Source organism: Rhea americana, unplaced genomic scaffold, assembly GCF_003343005.1.
Source record: "Rhea americana isolate MKP2758 unplaced genomic scaffold, rheAme1 scaffold_114, whole genome shotgun sequence".
In the NCBI taxonomy this organism is placed as follows: Eukaryota; Metazoa; Chordata; class Aves; order Rheiformes; family Rheidae; genus Rhea; species Rhea americana.
The window spans coordinates 2,534,558-2,547,636 of NW_028185195.1; the positions used below are offsets into that span (position 1 = coordinate 2,534,558).

Below are 13,079 nucleotides of genomic sequence, written 5' to 3' on the forward strand. Positions count from 1 at the left end.
TTCATCTGGAAAATATTTAGGAGTCCTCCAACTAAAAAAGGTTCAAAATGAATTATTTAAACTGTATAAATTTCAGTGAAGCTTCATATCTTGTCTTAGGGTCTTGAATAAAGAAAGACTTAAGCAGCCTTACGTCACTTTTCAGCTCTCCTGAACTTCAACTCTGCCAGGGACGAGCTTGGCAGTGTAGGCTAATTCAAGCAGTTTTATGACTACAGTTTRCTGAAACTCTTGCAGTTAAACAAAACTCTAACAATTCCATGGGAATATGTCAGCCTCAATTAATGTTTTGTTTTAAAAGCAAACTAAAGAAGTGAAGAAGCAATCCGAAAAAACGACCCTCATAGAAAAGGCTTTCAAATTTTTTTGTTTCAAAAAACTTTTTTTTTGGAATGCTTTTTTTTTCCATAAAAATGATAAGTTTAAATTGGAATAGAATGACTCAATTTATAAAAGTAAAACATTCTGATAACATCTTTTGAGTCATTGTGTTTCACAGAGAAGGGTTTTTTTAATTGTTCTTTTCATCTCAATTCAAAAGAAATRAGATTTTGAAATATAGATGTTTCCTGCTGAAGGAAAATTCCAAGTGTCAGCCTTCAGTACTTGCAATTCCTCTAACTTGCGCCATCTTGTAATATCATTAAGCTACCTAAGCACGTGTGAAGTGTATCAGTGCTTCAGGCATACCCCATTCCCCCCCACCCCCGTCAGGAAAAGGTGGGAATAGTGCCAAGGATCTGGTCTAAGGTGTTAAAGAAACATAGCTACTACTATACACACCTAAGTGAAGGATAACAAACAAAAGTCCAGAAGTAATTACATTTTTGATTTTTTTAATCTTTCTACCTCACATTAACATGACCAGTATGTATGATGAGGTCTAGTAAAATCCAGTTCTTGATTACTGTTCAGTCTAAATAAACAAAAGGTTTCATTTAGTTCATTTAAAAATATTCCCCAGCTGGATATATACTTTTAAAAATTTTGTTAACTTTGGCTCCCTCTAGAAACATGCAGTGCGTGTTTCAATAGGTTTTTAAGTCTTCTAAATTTAATCAAAATTCATGTTTTATTCACCCTCTGACAATTGAAAGAAAAGTTTGCATTATTAAATCTCATCAGCAGTGAAAAAAAAAAAGAAAATCAAATCAAATATGGATTGACCTTGCATAAAGCTCACAACCGTTCTCAAGTAAATTTTTGGAAGACAACATTTGAAAAGAAGAGTTTTTGCACAGGTGGCTAGGAAGAAGTTTAAAGAAGTTCAGGGTGGGTGGTCAGTCTTGCCTAGTCAAATTCACTTAAACAGGGTGTTTTACTGTATTTAGGTGTCTGTATTACCATGCAAGATACAGCCCTGTTTAAAACATGAGAATCAATGGTTGGAAAGTTCTCTAAAACTGTAGCCTTTTTACAACTGTATATTCCCACAAGCTCCAGCTTGCCAGAATTGTTGGCTATAACAAGAAACACCTGTGTAAAGTGGATGTCACTTATGTGGACATCTGTTTTGGACAGGGCTCTGGCCTGCATGGTCGTGTTCAAACTTCTCTGCCAAATTTTAAAGTAATAGACATGATGATGCAAGAACCATATCAGAAATAAAGCAACCATTCTATTTCAAAAGAGCTACATGAAGCCTTCTGACCACCTCTGGGGTTTYCTCCAGCCTCATTGCTTCCTGCTTTCTCCCCCATGCACACCATGCCAGTGGCAAGCTTGTTAAGAAAAAACAGACTGAGCAAAATGTCAAGTTAAAAATGGCAGTCCTGTAGTGTCAAGTCTAAGCCCTAGCAAGTGCAGGATCTAGTTCCCTGGATAATAAGTGAATATTTSTCATAGGACATTCTAAGGACAACTATTTTCTTCACATTTCCTTTCTAGTCAAAGATGTTATTAACAACAGCTCTAGCCAGTAGGGTTTCCTCCTCGGTGGACCCTACCATAGCAGCTCTACCACAAGTAGCCTTCCAATGATAACATTTTACTTATTGCCCACAGAGAAGACAATGCAAAAACTCTGCAGAGCTAAACCACCCAAAACCAAACAACTGGTAAATATTAAATCCTTTTCTCCAGCTGAAACCCTAAACAAAGCAAAAAGTCAGACTGTGTAGTCACATGATACCTATATTAGCTGGTTTGTCTGTATATATATATAGAAAAGTCCAACTGCATAGGCCAACTCAGTAGGCCAGTGTACAGACAGAAGCACTGGCTGGGAATGAAAGCCGTTGCTCACCAAAGCTACTTCAGACTTGATCTTATGTGTGGTCGTTCATGGCTGAGGAGAAAACAGTGTGAAATCAATTGGCTTTGTCCATTCCAAGCCCACTCTCACCTCCATCTCTCCATTACACGTGCACCCAATGGCATTTTGTGCTACACAAGGGAAACCCCAAAATGCCTCTATTACACAGCTGGAATGAGGAGGAACAAACTCTGCCCTTATTAACATGGGAAGAGAGTGGCCCTGCACAGCAGACCTAAAAATGACTTGTCACCACAAAAAGTTGGTGCACATGTCAAGATGCTACAGAGGTACAGACAATGCTGAAGCAGATGTTGTCCACCATTAGACTGTTGCTGTAGTTGCTCAGACATGAGACATCCCATAACAAATATTTACTCCCTTGTCCCTTTCCCTGATAACTATCAGAAAAGAAATACATTTTGGCTTTAGGAACAAACTTGTGGTAGACTCATTAATGCTTTTGTGGCAGTTCAAAAAAAATTAGATTGATATCATACTAGTGTAGTATTAATAAAGATTGTTTTACTTAGAAGGCATGAGCTAAATGATACTTTCTTAAACAATGTCATTTGTCTCAAAGGGGAAACTCTATGCAGCAAAAATAAAACCAGAAAATACTCTTTTGTTCTAGTCCTAGGATAGACAGCTGGGCTTATATATACAGTAATACATTTTATGTGAATATATGGCAGATTTATTTCCACATACTGTTCGAGAGAAGAAGCAGAGAAGGAAAAAGTAATTAAATTTTCAAGAGGATCCTTTCTCTGTATGCAAACTGGCTTTGTTCTGAATAACTTCATTCAGCTAACTGAAGTTATGCTGATTATTCCACCTGATCTAGTCCACAATGCTCTTTTTACTGAAATATGGAGTAGTTTAGTATATATGCTGTCACTTACGAAGCTATTCTGATACTTTATCCATCACAGTTTTTATCTTTCTAGTACCCCACCAGCACATGCACACTGATTGGCTGCAGTTCCTGTTCCTTTTGTGGAGATATTTAGAGCTATTAATCATGTGACAACACAAATTTACTCTGTCACAGCAAGTCTATTTTTAGCCTTCAGTTTTCTTCACTGAAATATGACCAAAGCTTTGCCCAATATGTGGCAAATAAACCTTGGCCTCGTGCAAAATGACTAGTGTTACTACAATTATCTTCATCACATCTTAAGTGAAAATAAATGTTTTGGAATATAAACAACTAGAGTGATTAAACACACATATATTGACATAAATGGCATGTGTATTTCTGCAAGTAGGTCTGGGTGTAAATTTTATTCAGAAAGACATCATGGATTCTATAATTGCTGTCTTAGTGGAGTGTTCTTGGAATCATTTCTTGACTTGTGGAAAAAAAAAGCTAAAAAAAAAGATTGATCCATTTGAAATTTAGCCATTGGGAATAATAAAAATGATTGCTTTGGAAAGTCCAGCACAGTCAAGAGAGAAACTTGATTCTCAGTTATATCAGCATACCACTGTAAAAACACTGTTGCAGGTGGAGTGACACCAGGGTAATTCCCTCTTTCAGATGCAACCTTAAATAACCTTTAAATAAAGAGTGTATTGTCATGCAGTTGAGAGCATTTCAAAAATTAAATACTGAACAATAAACTGATAAATAATTTCTTCCCAAACTCCTGGATCAAGCTTCGGGAGCCTTTGATCCTCACACTTCCCTCAACTCTGCACGGTGACATGTGCACAGCAGCTGAAATAGAAAGAAAAGTATAGCAGAAAAGGAAGCCTGATAGAATAAGCTTATCAGTGCAGAAGACTTATGTGAGCACAAGCTACTAAATACCTGTAAAGATTTAATCATTTTATTTTGAGCTGGAAAGAACATACAACCCATATATAAGAACAAGTTGTTTCTAACCATATATCCATATATATAAATTGTTTCATTTTTCTGTTAAAACTTTTTTCCTTTTTATTATTTTTTCTTGGAAAAGGGGAATATTGTTTTGGAAAAAACATTAATTTTTTTAGAGACATTTGTTTTTCAAAAAAAATCATTTTTGCTGGAAAATATTTGAGAACATTGAGAAGATTTTAAACCAACTATAGCTAAAAATAGTTGTGTAGCTGTGGTAAGCCTTGTGCAGTACTAAAAAATGGGGGAGAATGGAAAAGACAGACTTTTGACTATAATCTTGTTAGCATAATATCCATGCCATACTAACATGGCTATATGGCTTCTGATTCAGAATTAGATCACATCTGACAGTCTCTGAATGTGAGCAGAATAAGCTGCAAAATACCCATATACTCATGAAGCCAAATAATTCAAATAAAGCAGGAACAAATAAATGTTTGAGTGATATTTGGAGATGTAGAAACATTTCACTTTCATTGATTTTCATGGCATTCTTGCTTCATGTTATACATAAGCAGCTAATTTTTCAGGGTAAAGAATATATCTGATGCCCTCCTGGGTTATTTGATAATCCTGATAACTTAACACTCAGGCTTGTGCTAAACTCCTGTCCATTACGGGCACTGCGATGCTCAGCAGTACTTCCAGCTTKGGAATGCCGGACTCCCATGTCCAGCAGCAGCATACAACAGAACCAAACATCATCATCTTTGGCCACTATAGTCATTTTCAAACTACGATAAATTTGCCATTATTGTGCTTCTGACTCAACTTACAAAATCAGCTAACGCTAAGTGCTGAGCAGGTGATTAGTCAAAGAAATTCCATGAGAACTTATGCTGACTTCATCTCCTGCAAGCACCAAAAGGAGTACCTGCACCAAGGCAAAGCTTCACTCACCATTAAAACTCCATCAACACCACCTAGTTTCACCAGAGGATTTACCTATCCTAAAGACACTTCCAAAAGACTGTACAATTTTGTTTGTAACATCTAATATTCAGCTGAAAACAACTCTGGCAACTCACTATGAAAGTGAGTAGCAAATGCATGAGTTACCCAAGGATCATTTCACTCATCACTTCTCAGAAAGGAAAAAACTAATTTTGGACAAAATCCTGCAATAAAAACTTAAAAAGGAAGGATGTTGGTCTGTGTGTATATATATATACACATATTCTTTGATGTTATCTTGACATAGTAATTACATCAAATATGTAAAAATGTCTTTCCTAATGCAAAAAAGCTCCCTTTGAATTATGGAATTCTTGTTTGACTAGGGACTACATGAAAAATCCAAGATTTTGGTTAAAAATTAATACTTTTCATGCACTCTATAATGCTTGATGAAAAAAAAAAAGTAATAAAGTGCAATAGAAGCAATATGAAAGCAGGCATGGATTACTGGAAGATGAAATTGCTCCTGATCAGCAGCAAACTTCCAATCGCATTTTTCCTCCTCAGAAATTTCAGCTTTAACCATAAATGAAGAGAAATTTCTACACATTTTTTGAAATTGAATCTTCCTTATTTAAGCAAATGTAATAATGCAGGACTGGTCAGACAAGTCCTAGTACAACTTACTGAACTTTTTTTTTTTAATGTGAATTATTCAGGTGAACAAGATAGGTAACTTCAGCTCCATTTTCCCAAAGGCTACAGGAAATATGCTGCAGACACTCTGAACACGTCCTGACTTGTGCCAGGAAATAATTCACAAGTATCTTCAAAGACACTGACAGGTATTATGTATGCTATTGAACAAATTTATCATCTACACACTGCCAAAAAGAGGGAGATGGAAAAAGACTGGGGGTATTCTCTGCATTAGCAGGAAGAAATTCATCATTTCAAAGATTCACAGAGATCAAAAATGTGCAGAAAAAAACTGAACAAAAAAATCTACTAAAAAAACATAGCCTGAAGAACTACATATTCTAAAAGAAAGAATAGCCAACAAGTATTTTTTAAATGCTATTATCAGAATAATTATCAAGTGACCCTTCTTAAGGGAGTGACTTTCTACTAAGAGCTTTAGTCTGTGAGCCACTTACAAGAACATCTTTGTTTGCATTTCTGGGACCACATCCGGTATTTACCCAGAGTTTGGCTGTATCTAGGGAATCATTTCATGTAAAGTGAAATGATAAGGATAACATTTTTTGAACATGCAAAAAGCTGGTATTTCCAGCATACATACTAGGATTTTTTACAATGTTGATTCATTCAGAAAAATCTGCTACAGACAATCATCTTCCTTAAAAAATTTAATACATATTCTGTATGTAGTCTCTATTTAAAAGACATTTCATCTTTTCTGCAGTACAATTTCTGAAGACTTTCTACATGTGCAAACAGAACTTGTAAAAGGATTCCTCTTCCTTTTCAACAGATGCATGAAAACTGCATTGTACCTATGAATAAAATTCTTTCATTTCTCTCATGAATAAAGAAAGAGCTATAAAAAAAGTTAGAAATGTGTAATCCCTATGTCTATATCTGGGATGTTTCCCTGGAAACAATGCAAAAACAGCAGGGAATGTGTAGGCATCCTCTGAACAGTATTTAATGAGAAGGCACTGTTCTTTGTATCTATGGGAATCCATAAAGGAATGTGAAAAAAAATAAATTATTGTTCTATAATAAGTCTTCAGGAAGAGGCAGCAATAGTGGCCTACAGACTGGTTATTAATTCATAGACTTAGTTTTCCTTGCTTCTGAATCTTTTTAAGTGTCAAATTTCAATTCTGTTGGGTATGATATTGGATTTTTTTCTTTTCCTTTTTTTGAAAAAGGAGTAATGTACAAAAAGCTTGAATTTATTAAAATTATTTGTTTATTAGTGTTTTCTGTCATACAGGACCCTCTTGTAGTTGAATTTTAAACCTAATTTATATGTGATTGTGTCCAGTTCATTTTAAAAAGCCGTTCACAGTGCTAATACAACATGAATATTCTAATGTAGAAAAATTCCAGCCAGATTAAGTAAGCAACAGGTTTATTAATTAGGATTAAATATGTTCATTTAACTCCCTGTGACACAAATCCATTCTGAAGAAAGGGATACCCTGATTTATAAAGTGAAACAGAGGTGGTAAAGGTTATGAAGATATTCTGATACCTACCATCCCCAAAACTATTCTGCTCTCAGTCAGCTCACTGGAATTATTATGCTGTAATTACACTGGGGAACATGATATCAGAATCTGGCCACAGTACTTAGCATTTAACACTTGAGTTACTCTAAACAAAATGAGAAATTGGCTCAATGTATGCCAAGTTTTAGGAATAATGTGGAGTTTGGTCATTCAGGATATGAAAATTACTTGAATAGCTGTCTGACATTAACAAACCTCTTTCATTTGGAAATGTGTTTTAAAACCATTAGGTGTTTTCCTTTCTTAGCTGAACACAGAAGCACAGTGCTAGAAACAAAACATTACTAGAAAGGACCACATTAATGATTCCAGCTTTAAAATAAGACCATGCCCATTGACTACAGTGCATTCATGGAAACAGGGTATGTATCCTTTCTCCAGGACTGGTGAGAGCCAGCAGCTGCCATAATATCAGCCAAAGCATTACGGTTAATAAGGATACAGGCCCAACCTTCAGTTAAGGCAGTAGGAGAATTTGCTTTTAGGAAGTTGGGAAGATGGTTCAGGTTACATTGAGCCACTTTTACTATTGATCCAACATCTCACCAGAAATGAATGCAGGCTAGACTACTAGCACAATACCTATAAAACTGTAGCCACAGAATATCAGAGCAGAATGTATACAAGTCAAGAGGCTCTGGCAAATTAGATGGCAGGCTGTTTACCATGTTGCCTAGGCAAATTTGGAGCTTGCTTTCTGTTAAATGCATGACAGTGATTGCAAGAATTAAGCACTTGCTACTGATGCTAAACAGCTTGCACAGACAGGGAAACCCTATTCATACACATTCATTTGGACATGTAATCAGTCATTGCATAATACAGTAGAATGAAATGACTGCAATAAAGCAACTTTTCTTTACAATAAAATTAGATTTGAAATAAGTGCTAAGAATAAATAATAGGTTTTAGTAACGTAACACGTATCATTTGTGGAAAGACAGACAATGATTTCAGTAAATAAATGAAGAAGTCTCCTCACCACCTAACACAGTAGTTCATGCACATAATTTTTGAAAAGTACAACAGAAATAGCACATAGCACATGTATATATACCACAAAGAATAGTGTCCAGATAGATTTGCCAGTGGGTGTAAGCAGAATAACTTAAAGGAGAACTATGTGGGTACGGGGGCAGATAAATACAAACATACATGCTCCACGATTTTAAGCTGGCTCTGGGGCAAGTGAAGTGGTGCCTGAAAACTGCGTTGCTAGGCATATTACTCCTATCTCTCCAGATAGTAATCTAGCCAGCACCATCCCAGCACCCACAGCCCCAGGAACAGAGCCAGCTTCTCTTCTCCTGGCCCAGAATATTGCTACTCTTCCATGCCCACGTTTCCCCTAGAGTTAGCAAAATGAAGGGGGCATGATTATTCACTGTAACTCAACAGAGAAATAAGAGTATCAAGCGACAAATGTCAGAGAGAAAGAAGAATTACTCAAGCTAAAGACAATGCTGGCAAGAATAAATGTGTACAAACTGGCCAAGGAATGACTTAGGCTAGATATCAGAATCAAACTTATAAAAGCATCATGACATTCTGGGACAACCTTCCAGTAGGAGCACTGCAGAGAAGAGGACCAAATGAACTTTGAGACAAGGTCGAGGAGGGACCTGAAAAGACTCTATTCTGCCTTAAAAAAAAAAAAAAAAAAAAAAAAAAAAAAAAAAAAAAAAAAAAGTTTTATGAGTCATTAGCTTTCTGTACTCTACAGAGTATTTCACATACTCTCTTACATTTCCAAGACAGAAATATGCACATGGGAGAATTGCATGTTGAAACACAAAGGTTTATAACCTCTTTCAATAAAATTCCACATCTACAAAGCACAAGTTCCTGCAATTTCATTCTGTTCAAAGCTGAAGGGTACAAGAAACCAGACAGAGCTGGTGTGAGTCCCACCAATAAGCACTTTGAAACATATTCACCAAGTAAAGACTTTTAAATGTCTCCAAAAAATGCAGGTGTGCAAATTAGTTCTGATACAGACAGGATTATGTTTCCAGTATCCCTTCAACCACGGTTAAACAACACCCCCACAAGCATTTTTCAGCTCATAAAACATTTATGAGCTGAAAAGTTCCTTCAGGTTTTTTTTTAGCTGCTAATCCATTACCTTCTAGCAACAGCATCAGAGCTCACCACTACAATACACAGGAGCTTTTGGAACACGAAAGGGCACAAAGTGGTAAGTTTTACCTCTCTGCGATGAAAGACAGAACTCCTGTGTCCGGTTTGCTGCAATGGAAATCCGCTCATATGGTAACACGTCACAGGGCTATTTAGCTTTCTCATTTTGACAACATTGTCACGAGCCAAAGAGAGTAACATGTTGTTCCACGTAAGCGAATGATGTCTCAAGCACTTTCCATTATGAATCACGTGTGTTCCTTTTTATACAAAAAGGGGTGTTTCCCCATGCACAAATCTATTTTCCTCACTAATCTGGACACCTGTCCTAGGTCTGTTCACATGCCATAAACTCTCAGAAACAGCATGCTTTATATTCGTGCACCTGCCTCACATTTGCTCACATGGCAGTATATGGATTGTTTGTACAATATGCTTTCTCACACAGAACTGCTGTATTCTTATCCAAATAAGCAGCTTAATCCATTCTACTATATGTTCTTTCTTATGAACGTTTGAGTGCATTTGCCAAACTGTAAGATAATGACCAAGATCTACCGCCAGGTTCCTAATTATTTTTGTTTCCATGTGTAAAATTTTATACYTAAAAGCAAAGGAAACTTAATTTATGAAAGTTTTAGCTGATTGCAGGCAAACATATGAGAAACTTAGTTGTATAACAATTTAACCCTTGGATGGCAAAGAGAAGAGATCCTTTAGGAGAAAGTCTTTCTGGATGCCGGGTTGAAGAAATTTAAGGGTGTATTGTATTTAAATATATATATATATATATATATATATATTTAACATCATCTTTGAAGTATATATTGTACTATTTAGGACTAATCTAGGGGGTCTAGGACAGCCTAAGATTCTTGCCAGTACATGTAATTGAATTTAACCCTGTGAACATTCAGCATTTTTCAAGTGTGGTTTGCATCTAAAATAATAATAAAGAATAATATCCCCTGCATTCCATACACCCATAACACATTCCATACATCCATAACACATTCCACCTAAAGACTTCAAAGCACTTCAGCAAAGTCGGTGCCTGTTTAGTGAGGGTTTGTGAAGGAGAAAAAAGGTGCAAGAAATGCTTCCTGATTTTACTTCTCTCGGACCCTGGCCACAGGTGCAGTTACTAGACTTGGAYCAGCGAAGGGCTATACTCTGCTTCACTTCGCTTCACCAGGACTTAGGACATCCCACAGGTCACAGGCAGAGTCGTACACTACGTGTGACACATGCTGCCCTGCTTGCTGAGAACTGCTGAAACTGTCTGCCTCTCTCAAAACTCCTCTAGTTTGCCATGATCCCTGTTTTCCACATGGAGTATAAAATATTGCTCATAACTAACAAAGCCTAACAGCACCTCTATGGAGCATTTAAATATTCCTGTGCCTACTCTACAGATGGGAAATAGAGCTACAGAGAGCAATATTCTSTTGTGCTAGCATAATAGTAAGTTTTCACTGTAATTAACTGATATGGCTGATAGGAAACAAAATACGATAGCGTATTTCCGTTGAGTTCTGCTTTAATTATAAACTGTCGCTCCTAGCATGAATTGAATAACAAGGAGGTGAAGAAAGATTAAAAAAGCCCCTCACAAATATTTTCAATGCTATTATGTACATAAAAAGGAAAATATTATATTCATTCATATACAACAACTTTTATACAGTAAACCACTCATTAATTTCTGTTCACAACAGCTATTATTTGAAGGTCATGGTATCAAGTTGACATWTTTTAGCATGCATTTTTGAACGCTTGGCTTCAAAATCATGAAGGCCTTTGCTCACATTCTTCCTCAGTTATAATATTTAAGAATGCTAAGCTATATTGCCTTGAAAATATGCCAAGGCAAAGAAGGAAAAACTCTTGTTTTACTAGAGAGCTTTAATGATGAAAAATATTTCTTGTTCCCATTTAGCTGAGAACTAAAGGTACAGTTTATGTAGTTCCTGGATGACTGAGAATCAATTTCCAAACCAAGAATGACAGAGTAAGAAGTTGAACTATGTCCTAGTGAGGGGCATACATTACTAATATTTGCCAAATCCATTCCTCTCCACCACCTCATATATAAACTTTCTTCAGCACAAAGAAAAGCTTATGTACTGAGGAACAATGAAGTGAAAATGCGTTTGACAAGGTTTTTCAGATGCAATCTTTCACTTCTCCAGAAAGAACAGAAAAGAAAACACTAATCCAAATCCTTAGACAGAATAAATCTTTGGCAGCTCTAACATAACTTTTGGTAAGTAGGTGTAGGGTGGCTTTTCTTTGCATGTAGCTAAAATTGGAGGAATTGTACTATTAGATTCTGAAAACAGAGTAATAAAGAAAATTCCATTGAGACCTTGCACTAAATACATGATAAAGCTCCTTGTGTTTTAGGAGAGAGACTCTGCCATTTAGGGAATTTTGTAATATTTCAAGAAAAAAGAAATTTTTTTATATAMTATGTGATAGAATGAATCATTCCTAAAAGCAGAATCTGTATACCTTTAACTGCATATAAATATCCACAAATATACAAAGGCATTCGCTTGCAAATATGCCTGCACAGCTTTAGAAAGTTTGTGAAGACACAGAAGGTAAATCTAGAAGAAAGTCCACCAGCAGGACTAGATCACTCAAGTAGAGCAAGCTGAGCTATGGAAGCGGCTATGCACTGGTCCACTGTCCTTCAGACAGTACAGTCTGGATTAACAACTCACGGAATCTCAATATCCCCACTGTTCCGAGGAAAACGTCAAACAAGACTCTCCTGATACATATGCTGAGAAATCTTGAAATGCATACCTTGTACGCTATTGGAAGAAAATGTAAAWTTTCTACCTACTCCCAAACCACACGACTTCCTCCCATCTACCTGGAAGATATAACTACTCAATGCAATCTGCTCTCCTGTGTGCAGTAAACTGTAGCATAGCCTAACAACGTAACAGAGGAAACTAGTTCACTGCTGTACAATCCAGCTATTAATTATTAAGTTCAATYAACCAAATTTCCACAGCTGCAAAAGTATTCAATAGGTAGCTTAGCTCTAGTCTTCAGAAATTACCTTCTGTTCTGACTTACCAGACTGTCTCATTTAATTGCAACTTCCTATACACTAGTGAATATATATCACTTCAGCCAAAATAATTATAAAGTATCCCAGAAATGGAAGTGTTTAAATGTAAAAGCAACACAGCTATTATTTTCTGAAATAGGTTAAACCACCACTGACATAACTTGTGCAATTATRCAATCTTGTAAATATAAAGTAGCGTAATAAGCATAAAGTAAATAAAGACACAAAATCCACTACATAAAAGGTTCAATAATGATGCAGCAGATCTCAAGGGATCTACTGTTGCCTTTTGATTTTTGAAAATAACTCTGCTAGGCACAACGTAACTCCTGACAAAATCTATCAAAAGACTTGCATAAATTAAGATAGCAATATAAGTCCTTCACAGATATGGAAGTTATGGTCAAAAATCAATGGGAAAACACCTTGTTCTATAACTATTCAAAATCAKCATATATAGTTATGATGCATAAGATACATAAAATGTAACTTTACCGTGTTCTTTCCAAAAAGAAAATAATAATTATAAAAAATTAAACAGTGCAATAT

General features: G+C 36.0%; 1 protein-coding gene across 3 annotated transcripts in view; it reads right to left on the reverse strand.

Moving 5' to 3' along the window:
* Nucleotides 1–13,079, reverse strand: part of VCAN (versican) — a 112,387-nt gene that overhangs the window by 39,133 nt on the left and 60,175 nt on the right. The gene's annotated exons all lie outside the window — the stretch shown is intronic.